This window comes from Halichoerus grypus, chromosome 2 (genome assembly GCF_964656455.1).
Source record: "Halichoerus grypus chromosome 2, mHalGry1.hap1.1, whole genome shotgun sequence".
NCBI lineage: Eukaryota > Metazoa > Chordata > Mammalia > Carnivora > Phocidae > Halichoerus > Halichoerus grypus.
Window position 1 is genome coordinate 128,677,139 of NC_135713.1, and position 22,326 is coordinate 128,699,464.

General features: G+C 37.3%; 1 protein-coding gene and 1 non-coding gene across 2 annotated transcripts in view; one reads left to right on the top strand and one right to left on the bottom strand.

The window, feature by feature from the left end:
* Positions 1 to 22,326, bottom strand: part of ADAMTS19 (ADAM metallopeptidase with thrombospondin type 1 motif 19) — a 248,696-nt gene that overhangs the window by 203,295 nt on the left and 23,075 nt on the right. The gene's annotated exons all lie outside the window — the stretch shown is intronic.
* On the top strand, positions 15,171 to 15,277 carry LOC118533507 (U6 spliceosomal RNA). Its single transcript, XR_004916262.1, has one exon. It is a non-coding gene; the product is annotated as a U6 spliceosomal RNA (small nuclear RNA).

Consider the following 22,326-nt stretch of genomic DNA (forward strand, 5'->3'; position numbering starts at 1 on the left):
TTAATCAAACAGCAAACTTGTGACACATAGGCTAATCTCACTAGTTTTGTGGTTGAAAAAAGTGAGTTTCAAAAAGATTTACTGTGTCCTAAGGTCACACATCAGTATGTGGCGAAGACAGGATTCAAACCAAAGAGTGCCTTTGTGAGGCCATCTGAGGAAGTCTAGGCCCTGCCATATCATTGTTATTCCAAATAACTCTCATCTTTAAAAAATTCTGCACTGAGGATTTGACGTCAAGCACAACACCTCACAAATGGTAGATGTCCAAAATTTGATATCAACAGCAAGGCCAGGCCCCATCCCTCACAAAGCAAAAGACAAATATACTGCGTTAGGCTCTGAACTTTATCTTGAGCTGACTGTTTTATATGATGAGACATATTAGCTGCCAAAGGCACACTGGGTTTCCGAGAGGCCTGAGGGTTTCGCCCCTAGGCCTCCCTCAGTGCGACGAGCCCAATCACTCCCCCATGGCAGATTTGGGAGAATGTTTCAAGGATTTCATTTTTCTTTCCTTTTTCCTTAGTTTTACAACTCTCTTTTTATTTTCTTTCTTAAAATGTCTCCTGATCATAAAGCCAGAACATTTAAATAGCAGAACACTTAAAAAATATAATTAAAAAAAGCAAACAATTATCCCAAATCCCATTACATAGAATAATTACATAGGTATGTGTATTCTTCTTCCTAGTCTATTAACATACACACAGACACACAAAGTATATATGTGGGTATGTACCTGTGTGTATGTGCATGTGTGTCTCTGTGCACACATTTGCTAAAGTTTTATATTCTACTTTATTTTCCCATTTAAGAATAGCTTAATTGTTATTTTGTTTCTTAATGATATTAAATAATCTTTATAAGCCTGGTTTTTAATTGCTGAATAACAGTCTACCCTCTATATCATAATTTATTAGCTATTCATTCATTTGACCCTCTACTCAATAAATGAGTATTGACTTTGTACAGCCAGAGGTGGGGGGCAGCAGTGAGGATCCAGGTTGGCAAGACCCATCACCAACTTACACACACTCTAGGAAGGGATAGGATTTGCTATTTAAACGACTGAGTCAAAGTTACACATACAATTGCTCTATCACTGTTAATAAGCTTTACCTTGATAGTTTATACACTCATTTATGTCTGTGTTCTATTTCACACACAAACACACACACACACACACACACAGTTTCAAATATAGCCTGGAAGTATCCCCCCATATACCCAAGGGACAAGGCAGGCGCTGAAAGTGACCAACTAGAGAAGATGAACCAGCCTTCTTCAAAGAACAAGTGTGAAATCCCAAGAGACTGAGGGGCATCTTTGAAGAGGACAGCCTCCCAAGAACTCATCAGTGTGGCCCATGAGAGACAGAGAGTCACCATTTTAAGCACCTATCAAACATAATGCTCAGCACTACTGTCCCATGACACAATTACCATGCCATGACACTGTTGCCAAGCCATGACACCACTGGTCACCCAAACATACTCCTCTTTCCAGCCTCCCTAAAAGTTTCTGCCCCCGAGGAGCCAGAGGAAGCTCAGGGCACTGAGCAGAAGAAATGGAAGCCCAAGGTGGGGAAATAGCAAGGACTCTGACTTCACTCTTCCTCTTCACTGCAAGTGATTAGCTCTAAGCAAGCCTGAATGTGGAGGGCATGTGGCAGAGAGACTTCAACTTTATGGGGGAATTTTGAGGGTTTGATGATTAGAGGATAAATATTTTAACTAACTTTTGTGACTAAATTTACCAAGTGACTTCTCACAACCTAACTCGTGAACACCACCAGAAAGAAGACCAGGGGGAACAAACCCCCGGTTTCATTATGGCATCCTTTGAGTCCTGTTTACTCAGTGAAAAGCTGTATGTGTACAATATGAATTCAGGTGCCAAGTATTTCAAGGGTTAGAGAGTGATGTGGGGAAGGTCTTTCAGGTGAGGTGACATCTGAGCAGAGATCTGAGAGTTGGCCAGGGCAAGTTAGAGGAGAGAACATTCTAGGCAGAAGGAGAAACAAAGACCCTGAGAGGCCGGACCAACTTAGCATGTGTAAGGAGAAGCAAGGTTAGAATGGCTGGAGCGCAGGGATCCCTGGGAAAATGACAACTGGAAAGGAACCCAGGGGCATTCCATGGCTGTATCACTTATCTGATTCATATTCAAAAATAAACCCTGATGAAATCCTCCTGTGGTTTTTAGACTATTCTTCTTTTCTTGGACACTGGCTAGAGATTTTACTATGGGATGCTTCATGATGACCTTCTGTGCTATGTTCTTTCAACAGTCTTATTTTATCTTCGTAATAATTACTCAGGAATACACATCACTCTTACAAATGAAAAAAATACGCTTTCTCTCCCATTTTCTTGAAAACCATTGGCCTCCTCTAACTTTTCACCAGCATTTGACAGAGATATGCATTTTAAAACAATTTCAAAATGTTCATTTTTAACTCCATTATAGATGGAGTTAACAGAAGCTGTTCTATGTTGAAGATGTGAAAAGTGGTAAATGTGTAAAGTGAAAAACAAATGCTCCATCCTAACATTTAGTATCCAAAATTACTGACTTTTTGGTATTAGGATGGTTGTCTCATTTCTCATTTTATAGTCTAATTTTTGCTCAAATCAAGAAAAGCCATTGATCTTCATATACTTTCTAACATCCATTCACTTTACTGTAATCTCTTGTTGCTTAGAATGATTTTTAAATTAATCCCTGAGGGTTTTTTAAAACACACTTATTTATTTATTTTAGAGAGAGAGAGAAAAAGAACGTGGGGAGGGGAGGGGCAGACTCCTCACTGAGCACGGAGTTGGACATGGGGCTCAGTCTCAAGACCCTGATATCATGACCTGAACCAAAATCAAAAGTCGGATGTCCAAATGACTGAGCCAACCAGGTGCCCCATCCCTCGGGATTTTTATGGATTCTTTAAACATGCAAAAAAGTGAGTTGAGAAATAGGCACCAAATTCAGTTTTAAATCTACTTCTAAGTTTATCAACCAGTCTAGCCCAAAAGCTATTATGTTCTACTGTATCTTCCTGATGATTACATGTTACAAATGTACCTACTGCGTACCTGCTACATGACAGTGTGCAAGGCACTGAAGCTCCAAAAATGAAAAGAGATTTTAATTCCTATCTTCACGGGCCTTATGTATTAGGGGGAAAGACAGGAAAAATCAGGTATCCAGGCAAATATACTTAAGGAATTATAAATCATGAAAAGTCTCATAAAAAGAAACAAAGTTCTGAGAGAAATAGGATGGAGATTGAGATGCTAGAGAGGGTGGCCCATGAAGACATTTCTAAGGAAGGAGCATTGAAGAAGGAGCCAGCCATATAAAAAAGACTGTAGGCAAGAGAAAATTGTTGTATTAGGCAGAGGATGCCATATACCAAGACTATGGGAGGAACTCGACAGATTGACTTTGTGTTTACAAAAATGTACGCTTTTTAATTATTATTTATTACAATGTATGTTTGTGTTCTACATATTTATGCCACAGTAAAACTTATTTTAAAAATGAAAAACAAAGGATAAATAACGTAACAGTATTACTTCGCAATACAGAGGCAAGGGAAGTACTAAAAGAAATGCAATTGCTCCTGGAAGGCAGAAATCACGCACGGAAAGGAGAGAGCAGGATACTTTATTTTTTCCACCAAAATTTTTGTAAATATTAACTTTACAAACAATGTACAGACGTAACTTAGATTATACTTTAGTTTAAAAGGGGTTGAAATGGAAGGATATAAGACTTGTTGGAGGGGACACTGCTATAATTAAAGCAATTAATAATGGTGGCATTGGTGTAAAGTCTGTCAGTGAGGAAGACCTATAGATGAGCGAGGACAGCATGAAAGAATTGACAGGGAGACTGAGGCAGTGGCGGAAGTCACAGACGAATAATAATAGTAGCAAAATATAACAGAAGGGTTGGCAGGGCGTGATTCATGGAGAGCTCTGAAGACCATGAGAAGGCATTGAGATTTTACTGGAAATGTAATTGGAAGCAACTGACAGTGGGTGGCATAATCAGAAATTTTGAAGAAAGTCACTCTTGTTCTTTTTTTGGAAAACAGATTATAGGGTGACAAGAGGAGAATAAGGAAGACCAGTCTGAAGTGAGCTATAACGATTCAAGAGCAAGCCTATGGTGAGTAAGACCAAAGGAACAACATACAGTGGCTGAACTAAGGATGTGGAGAAAAGTAAACACATTTGAGATTGATTTTAGATACTCATACAAACCAGAGGGTGACCATTCCAATTGGTTAATGGTTTAGATGCTGGGACATGGAGGGACAACATAGAGAATTAAGGATGACTTAAGGGTCTCTGGCTCACGTACTCCAGAAGGGGAGATACAGGTCTGTAATTGAGATATAAATCAAAGGACCTTATTAGGTTTGATGTATCTGTGAAATATCCAAGTGGAGAAATCAAGTAGACAGTTGGAGTATGGAGCTCAGTGCAGAGTTTTGAGCTGGAGACATATGTCTGGGAGCTGCCAACAAAAAGATAATCTTTCAGTCCATGGGGAAGAGTGATGATATCCAGAAAGGGAGTGTAGATAAAGAGCAAAAGAGCCTAAAACCAAACCCAAAGGACCCTAACATTGAGAAACAGAGAAGGAATTAGCAAAGGAAGGTCCAGTGAGGTTAAAGGAAAAGTAGGAGCTAGTTGATTTTTTAAAATAAGAATTAACTCTTTCTAGAAGTGGCTATTAAAAAAAAAGACAGGAATAAGCTCTCATTCAGTTCACAATGTGCCCTAACCCACATTGCTTGGGTTAAAAATTCACTAGTCCTAGGCAAGATGATCAAACACATGTGCTCATGCTTCTGTTAAACTGAACAGCAAAAACCAAACGAAAGAACTCCCCTGCCTACATCAGTCAGGGTTCTCCAAAGTCCTAACAAGGCAACTTTTGTTTTGCGGCAAGTAAGAGAATTTTACATGTTCCATTTTTTTGAGTCATGAGGAGAATTTCAGTTTCTTAACTAACTCTGCTTGTCCTATGTACTTTTTTAACAGTTGGCTTCCAGCTCGCCACTCACCCTAGCACTTCATGAGCTGGTGCCTATTCAGTTGTACACCTAGTTGTTAAAGGGTTAGTCACTCGGTGATTTTGCAGAGCCACTCACCATGGTGATGAGCCCCTACAGCACTTATCTCATGCAATTCCAGCCCAGTTCTGTGCTTCCAGTGGAACTGAATGAGACCACTGAGGAAGCCGCACAGCTGCGATGTGGGGCAATACTCCTCACTGCCAGGTCTTACTGGTGACCTCACAATTAACAGAGACGTTGCCAACCTCCTACATACCCCTAGGGAGTGGATGCGAATTCGCTTTACCATGGCAACAAGATTAGTGGAGCAAACTCGTCAAGGGCCATAGCACTGGTACTCAGAGACATGGAAAATGTGCTGCAACTTCTTTTCCGGATTCAACTAAAGGTCAAATAAATAAAATAATGAATTTATTCGACAATATTTACTGAGTGCATACTATGTGTCAGCTAATGTGCCAGATGCAGGAAATACAGCAGTGCACCCAACATGTGAAAACAGCCAGTCTCAAGTATCTCTGATAATACAGACAGTCCCCCAATTACAACGGGGTTGACTTGTGAGAATACAACCTGATGATGGTACAAAAGCGATGTACGTTCAGTAGAAACCGTACTTCAAGTTCTGAATTTGGGGGCGCCTGGGTGGCTCAGTCGATTAAGCGACTGCCTTCGGCTCAGGTCATGATCTTGGCATCCTCAGCGTCGAGCCTGTGTCAGGCTCCCTGCTCAGTGGAGGGATTCTCCTTCTCCCTCTGCCCTTACGCCGCCCACTCGTGCTCTCTTTCTCACTTGCTCTATCTCAAAAAAATAAATAAAATCTTTTCAAAAAATTCTGAATTTGGAACTTTCCCTGGGCTGGTGACATGCATACAATCCTCTCTCATGAGTCTGGGCAGTGGGAGTATCCAGAGCTACCAGTCAGCCACGCGACCCTGAGAGGAAGCGATTGACGCGCCTACGACAACCATCCTGTACCCACAGAACCATTCTGTTTTTCACTTTCACTACGGTATTCAATAAATCACATAAGAGAGGCAACACTATATTATAAAATACACTTTGTGTTAGATGATCTTGCCCAACTGTAGGCTATGGTAAGTATTCTGACCACATTTAAGGTAGGCTAGGCTAAGGGATGATGTTTGGTAGGCTGGGGCATTGAATGCATTTTTGACTTACGATGTTTTCAGTTTATGATGGGTTTATCAGGATGCAACCCCATCGTAAGTCAAGGAAGATCTGTAAATAAGGAGTTTTCTTATTGTAGATTTTAAGTCTTCTTTCTCATTTTGCATGCACATCAGCAAAATGTGTTACTACTTTTCCATTTAGGACCCTTGGATAATTCAAATATTCTCCCCTACTCCCATTCTGAATGGCATTAGGTAATATACAAGAAACTATATTGGTGTTTTACTCCCTTGCAGGAAAAAAATAAATCTTGTACCAACAAAGTTCTTCCTCACATGGCCTGTTTCTTAACTTTACGATCCCCGAATACCCATCTATGACTAGGCAGTACTGAAAAAGGCAATTGAGCGTCTTTTCTCCCCACATTTCTCTACTCTCTTTTGTCCCATCAATGAGTACATGGGCTCAAAAAGCTACTGTAATATTGGGCTGACTTAAGAGATCATACACCTAAAGAGCTGAAAAAATCTGGTAAAAACCGGGAGACCCAAAGCACTCTGCACATACCAGACCACATCAGGAAAATTACACCCATGCATCACATTGTAAAAAAGACATTTATAAACAAGAGTGTATCCAAACCAGAAATCAGGGGTCACTTTGTTCCAAATTCCACCCAGAGAAGAAATCATTCATCAACACCTTTGATAAATATTTAATATTCTGCTTACACACTTCAATAGCTAATAGGGCAGTTACTGCTCTGAAGCAATCCAGGCCTCTACTAGACAGCAGTAAGTCTCAGAAATATTTCTTTAATCACCACCAGGTTAAATCATGAGTTCTGACTGTACATCCTAAGCACCTTTTCACATTTCAAATACATGACAAATACTCTCAATGACCTCTCTGTATGTGACCAGTTACCATAACGATCCCTGATATGAAATCTGTCTTCATTCTTTTCACTTTACTTGGATGCTCTCTAGTTTATGAATGTCATTCTTAGGTATGATTTTCTTTGATTTTAAGGTATGGAAGTGAATGTTCAATAAAAAATGTCTAGCACTTAAGATGAGTTAAAATAACAGGCTATAAGAAAAGTAGCACGTTAAGAACCTGGTAGAGACTGGTAGAGGACAATAAGAGAGAAAGTGCTTTTCTTTATAATTATTTACCATTCTTTATTAGGAAATATTTCAGACCTTCAGAAATATACAAGACAATAGAATGTCCAGGAATCCATTCCCAATACTTAAGAAATGTTAACATTTATGTACTGTAGATAATTTTTAAAAAATATAACAATTTCTTGATTCAGTTGAAATGGATCAGCACACATTCCCAAACCAATTCCCTTCTTTATTTTATTTTATTTTTTTAAAAGATTTTATTTATTTATTTGACATAGAGAGAGAGAGAACAAGTAGGCAGAGAGGCAGGCAGAGGGAGAGGGAGAAGCAGGCTCTGCACTGAGCAGGGAGCCCAATGCGGGACTCAATCCCAGGACCCTGGGATCATGACCTGAGCTGAAGGCAGCCGCTTAACTGGCTGAGCCACCCAGGCACCCCCAATTCCCTTCTCTTATTGCAAAGAGGTTAACTACTACACTGAAGATGTGTGTATCTTTTGCACTCATGTTTTAAATTTCCACTACATATGTATTGTCTTTACAAGTACTACGATGAGCATGCTTGGACCTATCTAAAAAGGTTCACTCTTGTGGCTGTGCTGAGGGTAAATTACAGATGGGGGAAAGGTCACATGATGACAGGTTACCGGTGGCTCAAGTAGAAGGTGAGCTTGTGATGTGTGAACGTGCACTCTGAAGGAAAGAAAGGAATTCGGGACCACACTGTGATTTTTGGCCCTTGCCAAATGACCATCAGCAGGACGAAGAATAATGTGGGGAGAGGAGAATGTGGGGTTGGAGTGGGAGAGATGATCACTTCAGTCTGAAACATGTTAAGTTTGATATATCTACTAGACCTCATGTTGAAAAGTGAAATACATATCTGGACATACGAACTTGGAGCTCAACAGAGAGGTCTAAATTAGAGTTACTTATTTTGGAACCATGGGCGTACAGTTGGCATTTAAGCTATGAGACTGGGTAAGATCCCCAAATAAGTGTACACAGGGCAGAAAAGAAGGCCCATGACTGAGCACTATGTCACACCTGTTGGGAAGATACAGAGAAGAAGAATGGCCAATGCAGCCGGAGAGGGAGCAGTCAGGGAGCAGTAGGGTCCTGGATGGCAAGTGATAAAAATGCATATCAAGAGGGAGGGACAGCATGATCAGCTATTCCCAATGCTGCTGTGGGTGAAGTAAGAGAAGAATGTATCAGTAGCCCCAAGTGAATACTTGTCTTTGTCTGGTCCACATCCTCCATCCTTTGCAATTAACTATTCTGAAATATAGATATTTATTTGTTTATAATTCAAATAAAAAGTTAGAACAACTACCATTCAATTCCTTATTTCATTAATGCTAAATGCAATATCAATTTCAATGGAAGATGGGGAAAATTTCCTCTGCAAATTCTCTTAGTAATCTAGGATGAAATGACACGTCTGTATCAGAACACATGGATTTATTTGAAGGGTTAGGGACTTTCTTGTCTCATTACCTAACTAGACTTCAATGCCACGTGGCCAGTACTTATTCCACCTTTCAAAAGCTTGAAATTAATTATTTTTTATTTGGTAGACTCAACATACGAATTTTAGCACTTTGTGTACCTTTCTTACAATATTATGAATTTATTCTTACTTGTAAAGTACTTAGCACAGTCCCTAGCTGTCTACCCATGTGCATTCTCTTCTCATTTCTGTTTCCTACACATTCTTCTGAAATTTTTGAAGGCTGTGTAGGAAACTGAAGGTTACAGGAAAACAAAGAAATCAACCCATCATTTCTGCGGGTATGCATTTTATAGTTACTTTGATCACTTGGCCATGAGAAGTCACTGTGTCGTTTATTTGTACTTGAATGCGGAAGTGTCAGAGTCCTTTTGGAAATCAGATCCTAGAGGCCATTTTAGCACTAAAAATTTGAAAGGAATTTTGGTGGAAGAATGTTAGTGAGAGAACTTCATTTCACTGCTCAATCAACCAACAGACATTTCCTAGAATGCAAGGGCTAGTTAGGTTTATATGTTTTCTTTCAGACCTATTTAAACAAATTGATGTACAAGTGGCTCATGGGTATACCACTACTTATCAACCTAATTTAATATTCCTCATTCACTTAATTAATAAAAAAATATCTAATAGGTAGCATTTCTAAAAGTCTAAAAGATTATTTCATGCACTGACCAAAATATTTTCCGTTCCTCATTTCCATTTTTCTTAAACACATTTAAAGCCCTTACAGTGATGCCAGATAAGTTCTAAGTAACTTACTACATCTTAAAAGGTGAAGACAGAGACACTGAGAGGATAAGTAAATTGTCTAAGATTACACAGTACGATTATAATAGGGGAGTTTGGATTCAAACCCACACAATGGCTCCTAAGTCCACACTCCTAATATAAAGGAGCCAAGGAGCTCCACAAGTAAGCTTGTTACCTCTGGCATTCTGTCTGCAATTACTAATGACTAAGGTTTTTTTCCTGTAAATTTAGTACTAAACTTAAAAAAATGTATATTCAGTTTTAGCTGCATGTAGAAGGAGCTTTTCCTAAATGGAGTTTTTTGGTGTTTGGGGCATGTTTATAGGTTGTAGCATATGAAATTGCTTTTTATTGTATGTCAGACATTCATATATTGACAATTTCATACAATTCAACCTATCCAGAACAGACCTTAAGCATAAAGGATAAGGCAGAGGATATGACCACTGAAAGACTAAATTCAGGACTTCATCACATGGGGCCAGTGTTAGCGTAAGCAAGTCATATAACCTCCTTGGTGCTTATTTTTTCATTGTTCGAGTGAAAAACACTAAGGTGTGTTGATCCCGATGCCTGAGAAATTAAGTTTAACCTGTAAAAAAAAAACCTGATCAACAACAATGTTCAAAACACCATGTATCATTCCAAAAAGAGAGCCAAAGCCCTAATCACAAAAGGTGGATGCTTCCAAAGCATCTGTATGACTCGGAATACGCTTCCTAGAAAATATGAAAACAAGCAATCTTGGGAAATTATAACTGAGCTGTGCATCCATCCAGGAAACTAAGAGCCAATAGTCTGGGAAAGATTCTCATAAAAGATAAAATGGAAGATATGAGATCACTGAATTAAAAAAGGAAAGGTTAAGGGCCTTGCAGTTCTGTTTGAAAACTGAAGCTAGCACAGGCCAGTAAGTTTTGAAATGGGCTTGTTCACAGGGACTTCACTGAGCATCTCACCACAGGCTATGGAGACAAGATCACCGTGGTTACCAAAAGGACCTTACAGATGATTAACACATTCCAAATTACACAGATGAACACAGGAAAGAGAATTCAAGAGGCACTGTTTCCTCTCACTTCTGTCACATCACCTTTCTTTTTCTTTTGATAATGAGCTTGAAGATGAGACGACCCACCAACAGTTTTAATTAAGTGTATAAATCATACTTTAATTTTCATAATGGGCACTCAGTACATGCTAGCCCGTATGTGATAATGTCAGAATTACTACCTACTGACTTGGGTAGTAAACCAAAACTATGAAAGAAAGCTAGATAGGCCCAATTGTGACATTAAAAGTCTGATCTTCATAGACTACTGAGGCTTTGTAACATTTTTAAATGTATTCTATACTCTGGATTCATTTCCTTAAACACCACTCATTCATTTAAAGAACACTCATGCCAAATTTGGTTCACTTTTCAGCCTTAGGAGCTAGGCTGATGCTTGGCAGATAAAAATGGGTGTGAGCGTCTGTGTAAAGCTTAGCCAGGACAAAGGCAACATTAAGAGTGAAATTAAAGCAACCCTTTCCTATCTTATGAATAACAGCTTCCTGTCCATTAAATGAAATGATATATGTGAAAGCACTTTATACAACTATAAATCTCTACAGAAAGCGAACTCTTCCTGTGTTCTACCTTACAGAGTCCTAAGTACTTTATCTCTAGATAACTAAGATTTTCAATTCAACATAAAAGCGTGGTATGTTTCTTGTGCTGACTGTTAATAGGATCTCTAGCAGAAAGTAAATAAAACCAGAGGCCTAAAAATCACACCACCCACACAATACAGAATTACAGTATTGCCTCATGCTTTCTTTGGGTCTTGTAATTTATCTGGGACTTATTATTTATTCAACTTATCCAACATGTAGACTTCAAATCCATATATGGGTATGAATCCCTTCAGGTCTGACTCAACAACTACCCAAAGAATACATATGAATTACAGTTCTCACTAATTCAGGATATGCCAGAGTAAATTGTTTTAAAGAGCTGAAGACACATGAGAATATTCCAAACTGAGAAAGTTCATCTAGAAAATGTTACGCTATTTAGAATTCAATACAGATGCCAAGAGAAAGGATAAATGTATTTATTACTTTACATATATAAAAAGAACACACAAAACTTTAAAATTCAGTTATATTAATTAGTATATATGCTAATTATATATTTTTTATATATATTATGGTCCAAGAATAGGAATCTGACCATTTAGAACCGAATCAAGACACTATGCAAGATAGTGAACTGGATCTGCCCTATGTTATTATAAACTATATATATACATATATATATGTATATATATATGCACACACACACCCATATATACTTACTATAAGACACACTTCTATTAAATTTAAAAACAGATCTCAAAGGCCATAAAATAGAAATACTTAATATTGACCTACTACAGAGGGAGGGTTTTTTTTGTTTTTTGTGGGGGAAGGGCAGAGGGAGAGAAAGAATCCCAAGCAGCCTCCACACCCAGCACAGAACCTGACATGGGGCTTGAACTCACAACCCTGAGATCATGACCTGAGCCAAAATCAAGAGTCAGACGCTTAGCCGACTGAGCCACCCAGGCACCCCTACAGAGTGAGTTTTTAAGCAACTTTATTTATAGAACTTTAAAATGGTAAGAGTTTAACTTTATGGTTGAAATGCACTGTTATATATATAATAAATAACATCATATGTTGAAAAATTACCATCTTGCTTTTTAAGCCTTGACTCAAATTTTTCTCTGCATCCTGACAGTGCCTTTGAAGAGAAGAAAATAATCTTGAAACTCCTCAGGAATTAAAACAAATGCCCAGGTTGTATAGATATCTAAGAAAGAAGTTTTAGTTGCCTCAACTTTACTGTTGAATCAGTAATAATTATATTGGAAAGAGTATCTCATTCAAGTTTCACATGTAGTAAGCTAAATAGTATGCGGACCTACAGAGGTGAGCAGGAGGATGCTAGAAGCAAAGGAGAAAAGAAGTGATGTCTCCTCTCTCTCTCTCTCTCTCTCACACACACACACACACACACACACACTCATTTATTGTAAATTGTCATTACACCTTTTGAATTTCCTAAACTCACTTTTTAGTTTTAGTAGCTATTTTATAGTTTCCTTAGGATTTTTCATGTATATAATCACATTGTCTGCAAATAAAAACAATTTTACCTCTTCCTGTTCTATCTACACATCTTTAACTTTTAAATTAGTTTATTTACTTTTGCTTATGGTACTGGTTAAGACTTCTGGTGCAAGACTGAATAGAAGTGGTTAAAATGGATATCCTCATCTTATTACTGATAATATACACACAGTCCTCTGCATTTAAAAATGATGTCAACCATGAGGTTTTTTTGTTTTGTTTTGTTTTTGTTTTTTGTAGACATGCATTGACAGGTTTTGGTACCTGCAATCTCGTCTTAGTTTGCTGAACATTTTTATCAGAAATTAATGTTAAATTTTGTCAAACTACTTTCCTGTATTCATTGGCATTGTTGTATAGTTTTTCTCTTTCATTTGTTTCATATAGTGAATGACACTGATAGACATTTTTAAGGTTAAGCCATCCTTGCATTCTTGGGATAAACTCCTTCTGGTCATGATATATTGCTCTTTTTACCTATTGCTGGATTTGATCTGCTAATAGTTGGTAAGTATTTTGGTGTCTATGTTTCTGTGAAATTAGACTACAGGTTTTGTTTTTTTTTGTTTTTTTTCCTGGCAGTATCTTTATCTGTTTTTTGTTTGTTTGTTTGAGGGAGAGAGAGAGAGAGATGGGGGAGGGAGCAGCAGGAGAGGGAGAGAGAGAATCCTAAGTAGGCTCCATTCCCAGCACAAAGCCTGACATGGGGCTCAATCCCATAACCCTGAGATCATGACCTGAGCCAAAATTAAGAGTCAGACACCCAAGTGACTGAGCCACCAGGCACCCCTCTTTATCTGTTTTTGATATCAGGATAATACTGGCCCCATAAAAGTATTGGGAACTGTTCTGTTCCTTCAAATGACTTGAAAGAATCTGTGGTATTTCATCTATAGATGATTAACATAATTCACTAATGAAGGCATTTGGGCCTGGAATTTTCTTTGTGGGAAAAGTTCTAATTACAAATTCAATTATACTATATTTAGGGCTCCACAGATGTTCCACATTATTTTTGTCAGTTTATTAATATGTATCTTTCAAGGATTTGTCCTTTTCACCTAGTGTTGTAAACTTTCTTAACATAAAGTAGTTCATAATATTTCCTTATTATAATTTTAATTCCAAAGGAACTGTTGTGATGTCTCCTTTTTATTCCTAATATTGATAATTTGCATTTTCTTTTTCTTTGATCAGTCTAGCTAGAGATATAGCAATTTTATTGTACTTTCCAGAAATTTTATCTTTCTCCACTTTTTCTGCTTTAACTTCAATGATTTCTGTTCTTACATATATTATTTCCTTCTATGCATTTTGGGTTTAATTTGCTCTTCTTTTCCTAATTTAACATTGAACTATCTTATTCCCTGACACTAAGTATTTAATGATATAATCTTCCCATAAGTATTACTCAGCTGCATCCCATATATTTTGATATAGTGTTCTCATTTTCATTCATTTCTAATTTTTTTTTAAGTTCCTTAGTGAGTTCTTCTTTGATCTATGTACTATTTGGTAGTGTATTGTTTCACTTAAAAATTTATACTAATTTTCAGGCATTATTTTGTCGCTGATTTCCATTAATTCCACTGTCGCCAGAGAACACATTAATATGTTTTCAGTTATTTAAAATTTGTTGAGAAGAGTTTAACAGCCCCAACACATATGATCTAGCTTGATGACTGTTCTATGTGTATTAAATACAGAATTTTCTGGAAGTGCCAGTTAAATCAAGTGGGTTGGTGGTATTGCTCAGTCTTTCCATTTTTAAAAACAAATTTTTCTACGGGCACATGGGTTGAATGTCTGACTCTTGGTTTCGGCTCAGGTCATGACCTTGGGGTCATGGAATTGAGTCCAGGGAGGGGCTCTGGGCTCAGCATGGAGTCTGCTTGGGACTCTCTCTCCCTCTCCCTGTGCCCCTCCCTCCCCCCATGCTCATGCTCTCTTTCTCTCTGTCATAAATGTTTAAAAATTTTTTTAAAAATTCTATTTGTTCTACTAATTACCAAAATGTGAGTAAAGATGAGAAGAAAAAATAACAGTTTGACAATACCAGGAGTTTGTTGGTATGGGTATGGGAAAATACAAGCTGGCAAGAGGAAACAGTATTATAATCACCATGAAGAACAATTTGATAATATATAATAAATATGAAGATGTGTATGTCCATAAGCCAACATATTACTGATAGGTATATACCTAAGAGAAACTCTCACACATGTGCACACAGAACTCACAAAAGGATGATCATTATTATATTGCTGGTAACTCCAAAATATAAAAACTAAAGGGGAGGGTGAGGTGGATAAACATCAATCAATAGGGGAATGGATAAATAAACTCTACTGTATACAAATAAATATTGCAATTTAAAGGGTGGACAAGATGTGCTCGCTTTAGCAGCACATAGACTAAAACTGGAATGATACAGAGAACACTGGCAAGGCCCCTGCACAAGGATAACAAGCAAATTCATGAAGCATTCCATATTTTTAAAAAATTAAATTAAAAAAACTCAAAAATGCAATATGAATTTTTAAAAGCCAAGTTCTAGAAAGATGTGTGTAGTATGATTCCATTTGTGCAAATGTTTAAAATACAAAACAATGCTGTTATAGACTTTTATGGATGCATACCCATATAATACAATTATTAAAGTATGGATGGAAAATATGTATACAAATTTGAGAACAGTGGTTACATCTGGGGACTCAGAAAATAAAATGGTTGTGGAAGAGCACCCACAAGGGCTTCAACATCATGTGCAAAATTTCAAAATAAAAATCTTAAGCAAAAAAATGGTAAAATGTTAACACTCATGAAACCTGGGTGTTAGCTGTATTTAATCTCTGTGCTTTTCTGTACACTTGAATAGCTTTATAATTGGAGATTTAGGTGTAGCCTTTAATGACTAAAAGAGTAATAGAAAAATGGGCAATGATTATCTGCATGCAATCCACGGAAGAAAGGTGAGTTGTGGAAAGAAACATTAAAAATTCACAAAATATGTTTTCATACAAAAGGAATGTTAATATTCACTATGGATGAGGATATGAAGAAAAGGGTGCTCTTAGGTACAATAGGTGAGAGTGTAGACAGGTCTAGCATTTCTGGAAGGTGATTTAGCAGAATATATCAAAATTTCAGTATTGTAAGCCCTGTGTTGCCTCCCCCAACTAAAATAACATTTCCAGGAATACCTCTGGTACTTACACTCATATAGGTGTGCAAAGATCTATGTAACTGATTGTGGTATTGTGAAATTAGTGTTATTTGTGTTAGTGGCACCAAATGGCACCAAAACCTAAAGCCTGGCAACATGGGAAGTTTTCTTAATGGCCACTACCAGGGAGAAGTATAGCAAGAGCCACCCACGATGTAGTCCATGCAAAGATCACCCCAGAGAACTGTGCTGTGCATGTGTCCAGCTTCATGTACCAGACTTAATATCATGTACCATACCAGGCTCTTCTCCCCAACGGTGATTCTCAGTGGGTATATTTGTATCCCCCACTCCAAGGACGGGGTGCAGAATCTGGCAATATCTAGACACATTTTTCGCTGTCCTGATGGGGCATCTAGTGGGTAGAGGCCAAAGATGCTATTAAACATTCTACAATGCACAGAACAGCCCCCCACAACAATTATCCTACCCAAAATGTCATTAGGGGTGAGGTTGAGAAATCCTGCTCTGGGAGTAATTTATTTGCATTATTTCTCTAATCTCAACTACAACCATATGAAATAGGAAGTATTTTTCCTTGTTTTAAGTATGAAGCAGAACGTCAGAGAGATGAAATATTTTATCCAAAGTAACAGAGGTAATAGATGGAAGAGCTGCTTGTTCTTAACTAAGAAGTTATATCAGCATTTTAAATAAATTATTGTACTCTTGTATTATGGAATATTATATAGTTGTTTAAAAATTTACATAAATGGCATAAAATGATCTTGAGGCTACAAACTTGTAGGAGATATTTGTAATGTGTATAGCTAATAAAATATTAGTATCCCAAAAGAATAAAAATCTCCTACCATTCACTTAACAAAAAAGTTATAGAAGACACATAATATATAATCCCATTTGTATAATATAAGCAAAATTAAATGTATGAAAATACCAGAAATGTTATTTACCCATGGCCCTATCTGCACATCCAAAGAAAATCCTAAGAATGGAATTTTCCTTAAAAGATAATGCTTTTATAAAAATTCATTTAGAAAATCTCAACATAAAAATATCTGATGAAAATCTGCCATCGTACACAGCAAATGCTGATGGTGTGATTTCTAGAAATGTAAAATAAAAGGTCAGTGATTAGTGGGAGAGGATGGTGTAGATGGTAATGGACAGTTACAGCGATGTCATGGAGCATCATCGATAACAGTTCTTGGTTCTTACAAGTTTTGTTGCAATGTAAACAAGTGTTTAGAGCAGCACTTAACTGAAATTTTACAAATCTATGTATAATATGATGGTACATTTTTTTTTTGAATCATTGTGTTCTTTGGGAATTAAGAAACCTGGTAGCTCTCTTAATTTGGGGCAATAAAGGGAACAAAATACCCCATATGAAGTATCTTCCATTCCATGTATATGGAACAGAAAAATGAAAAAGGTGAGGGGATAATTCAACTTGACACTGTCTGGATGACTGAAGGCCCTTAAATTGATAGAATTCATGATGTGAGCCATTTTTGCCTGGAGAGAGTTTATAACTACAAATTGAATTTCTCAATAGAAATAATGCTGTTCAGGGGTGCCTGGTTGGCTCAGTCAGTTAGGTGTCTGCCTCTTAATTTCAGCTCAGGTCATGATCACAGGGCCCTGAGATTGAACTCTGCATCAGGCTCTGTGCTTGGCAGGGAGTCTGCTTGAGATTCTTTCCCTCTGCCCCTCCCCCTGCTCATGCTCTCTCTCTCTCTCTCTCTCAGATAAATAAATAAATCAAGAAAGAAAGAAAGAAAGAAAGAAAGAAAGAAAGAAAGAAAGAAAGAAGAAAGAAAGAAAGAAGAAAGAAAGAAAAAAAGAAAGAAAGAAAGAAAGAAAAAGAAAGAAAAAAAAGAGAAAAAGAAAGAAAGGAAGAAAGAAAGAAAGAGGAGAAAAAGAAAGAAAGAAGAAAGAAAAGAAAAAAAAGAAAGAAAAGAAAGAAAGAAAGCTGTTCAGATTTACTAATTTTTCTTCAGGGAGTTTGGCATTTTGTGACATTATTTGTCCCTTTCATCTAAGTCACTGAATTTATTGTCACAAAGTTATTCATTATAGTCCCTTGTTATCTCTTTCATGCCTATTGCATTTGTAATGATGTCCTCACTCTAATTATTTACATTGAGCATTTGCGTTTTTTATTGTTTTTTCTTGAAAAATAGTTTATCGATTATTTTTATTTTTTAAAGCACCAACTTTTGATTTGACTAATTTTCCCTATTCCTGTTCTATTCTCTTTTTCATTGATATCAGCTTTTATTTTTATTTCTCCTTTCTGCTTAATTTAGGTTTCATTTGCTCTTCTTGTTCTAATTTCTTCATGTGTATACTGAGATAACTGATTTGAGATCTTTTTTCCTATGTATGTGATGCAAATATTTTCCTCTATGTACCAATTTAGTTGCAGTCCACAAATTATAATATGTTGTATTTCATTTCCATTCACTTCCCCATATTTTCTAATTTCCTTTGTGATTTCTTCCTTGACCCCTATGTTATCTAGAAGTGTATTATTTCATTTCCAAATATTTGAGGATTTCCCAAATACTTTTCTCTTACTGATTTCGATTTTTAATTTTGTTGGACTGAGAAAACTTACTTTGTAATATTTCACTCCCCTTAACTTCACGGAGACTTACTTTATGGCCCAGAATAAGGTATTATGCTGGAATATATCCTCTGAGCCCTGGAAAAATAATGTGTGCTCTGGGGTGGTAGGGTAGAATGTTCTACAAATGTCAGACCAGTATTCAGACAAATACACCAGAAGAACCCTCTGCACATCAGAAGGCCTCCCTTAAGGCACTGTTGTGTCTTCTTTAGTCCTTTGGCAAATTCTAGCTTCCTCGGCTTCTCTCAAATTCCAACCCTGTGTCTTTAATTCCATAAGATGCCGGGCTCCATTTTTGTTCCCTTTCAGGGCTGCAGCCTCTCTCAGGTTGTAGACTGGGACATATGCAGATTCTTCACTGGTATCTTTTCTCTGAGTAATGACTGCCTTGTGCTACCTTTTGTCCGATGCCTGAAAACCCGTTAATTCACATAGTTTGCCTGATATTCTAACTCCTATTTCATCATGGCTGGAAAGTTCCGGGAGTTCCAATAAAACTTTTTTATTCTACTCGGACACTTTTCAAACCAAATATTCTATGAAAATGCCATGATATTAAACAGAAAACAACGGAGCTGAGGACACTCAAAAGAGCTTAGAGTTCACCTCATACTCTTAACCCTCCCCTTCATTCTCTTCCGCTCCAACACCTGAAACATAGCAACTTCTGAAACAACACTTCGGAACTTCATAGTCAACTCAGTCTTCAAACCACCTCCATGAAGGGTATTAACTTTCAAACCAGGAAGACCTAGATTTGATTCCAAGCTTGCTTCCTTGGAGACCTCAAGCAAATTCCTAAACTTCCTGATCAACAAAATGGGTGTAACGACACCTTCCTCACAGGATTACTATAAAAACTACTCAGGTAACTGTCTAAAAACCACCAGGTACAGTGCCCCAAACTGAACTGATTCATGAATTATCATTTGTTTGTAGCTGTTTTCACAGTCATTGCTGACTATCATAAGAGAGATAAAGGATTCTATGTATTCCAAAGAACAAAACCAAGATTAATTCCAAGATCCCAGGATTTTCCAACAGCATTTTCCAACAATGAAACTGGCAAGTGACATTAATAAATTCTTTGGTTTCAGAAGTGTTATGGCATTAGACTCTGTCAGGCATATTTTAAAGAAAATCCCTCTACTGTGTGCTAATATCTTGCTTTAAATTTTTGAGAATACTAATACAAGACAGCAACTAGAAGGAGTAAGGAAAGATAGGTTACATTAAAAATCAGTAATTTCTGGGAGCCTGGGAGGCTCAGTCAGTTAAGCATCTGACTCTTGATTTCAGCTCAGGTCATGATCTCAGGGTTGTGAAATGGAGCCTGCTTAAGATCCTGTCTCTCCCTCCCCCTTCACTCCAGCCCTCTCTCTGCCTTTCAGAAAAAAATTAGTAATTTCTATTATGTCATATTCTATTCTTATATCTACTCCATGTCAATTTCCACCCTATACCTTCGATCAAAGAATTAAAATGATGTGAATGTAATACATCTCTGATAAATAAAACTGAAGCAACAAAATATTTTCACCACGTACACATGCACACTCCCACATGCGCGTGTGCACACACACACACACACACACACACACAGGTGTGACTTTGAATTTCACCTCCCGGCCTTCCCAGCTGCCTGATATGGATGATTTACTCAATATCCATGAGCTTCAGCATCTCATCTATAAAATCGAGCCAGAGCATATATCTTAATGGGTTTCTATGAAAGTCAGCCATACCAATGGTAGGATGAGTATGAGTATGAGTACACTGCATGGTAGTGCTCAACAAACATAGCTATTATATACTGGGCCTCGAGTCTTTCTTTCTAAAAATTGATGCAAATAGAATTCTTTTCACTCATCTTTATTGATCTGAAAAAGAAAAAGTTGGAGGTGTCACCTGCTTCCTGCCCTTATAGGTATGATTGGTAGAAAAGTCTAGTACCTCTATTTCTTGCAGGCATGTCTCTTGTATGCCACTGCCAGGGTATGGAAAGCTACTCACACCTATGCATTCGTTTGAACAGGTCATTTATTTTCTAAAAACATGCAGACATACCACAATCAAAAGATTTTGTTAATGCAGTTTATAAACTATAAAGTACCTTAAAGACCTGTTATTATCACAGTTATAACCATTTATAGTATTATGGAGGTCCTCCATTGTCTTCTCTTGCACTTCCATTGTATTTTTTTAAATCTCCAAGATTAATTTATTGGAATCCATTTCAGAACTACAGGAATGGGGGCGCCTGGGTGGCTCAGTTGGTTAAGCGACTGCCTTCGGCTCAGGTCATGATCCTGGAGTCCTTGGATCGAGTCCCACATCGGGCTCCCTGCTTAGCAGAGAGTCTGCTTCTCCCTCTGACCCTCCCCCCTCTCATGTGCTCTCTCTCATTCTCTCTCTCTCAAATAAATAAATAAAATCTTAAAAAAATAAAAATAAAAATAAAGAACTACAGGAATGGGAGGGGATATAAGCACTGAACAGAACTGAGTGTGTATCTTCTAGAGGAATGGGTAATGGAAAGAAATGAGAGAAGGATTAAGTAAACAGTTGATTATGCAGTTCCAATATAGAGTCTGATGTATTCTCTTACAAGTCTATGGTGAGTTATTAATAGGTTCAGAACACGTAAGACCATGTGACCAAGCACCCAAAAATTGGACACTGTGCACTTGTGGAGACTCCCCCGCCAAGGCAAGGGCAGCCAAGTTATTAGAACACTTACTAAAATACTACAACTGAGCTAACTATAGGCAAATGCTTTGGAGCTCTCTTAAACCATATCAGTGTGCAGTGCTGGGCTGTCCCCAGGGATGCTCTAGTATGTTATTCCAAAAGCATTTCAAATAGAAGTAAGGGGTTTCCACATTCTTAAGCTTAGAACACATTCTAAATATGCACCAGTGGATTTGCTTCTCCTCTTTCATCTTTCCAACCACTGACCCCCTTCATGACTCTACCTCTCTCCAAGGAAGGTTGTGTCAATTCACATAAATTATGTAAACTCTTGGGGCCTGACAAGGAGAAAAAACTATAGAAACTGAAAAGGCAAAATAAACCATCATGGGAATTAAATTAGTAGTCAAACATATTTCTTTAATTTACTATTCTACCAGCTTAAATTTGGACCCAAATTTCAAGTGGTATTTGTAAATATGTCTTGCCCATTTTCCCCTCACCACTCCAAAGCACCTATCCTGGCAGAATTCTTGGGCCATCATTTTATTTCTTAAAGCTCAAATTTAAGATTTACAGGGATGAAAATCTGGTTTAATCCTGACCTACAGTCAACTTACACAGAAGAAATTTAAGCACATTAAAAAAAAACAACTATAAAGATTTCCTGTGTTTATCTCCCTACATTATCATTCAAAACTAAAGATTTAAATATAAGTATTTGGATATCGTTACTTTTTATTTCATGAGCCAAGTTTTTCCAGAACAAGTTGCAACTAGGTATTCATAAATGTTCGCCTTCTAAAATGACACCAAGTCCACATTTGCTATCATATTAAATTTCATCAATTCTACGATGCTGTCAGTTTTATAACACACCCCTATGTAAGAGCTGCTAAAATGTGAAAAATTAGCTACTGGAATTAACTAAATACAATATTTCTATCTTTTATGAGTTCTCTTTATATCATTATTAAATTAATGACAAATACATCAACTATCTAAGGGCCTTTATTTTCCTAACATTTCCTCA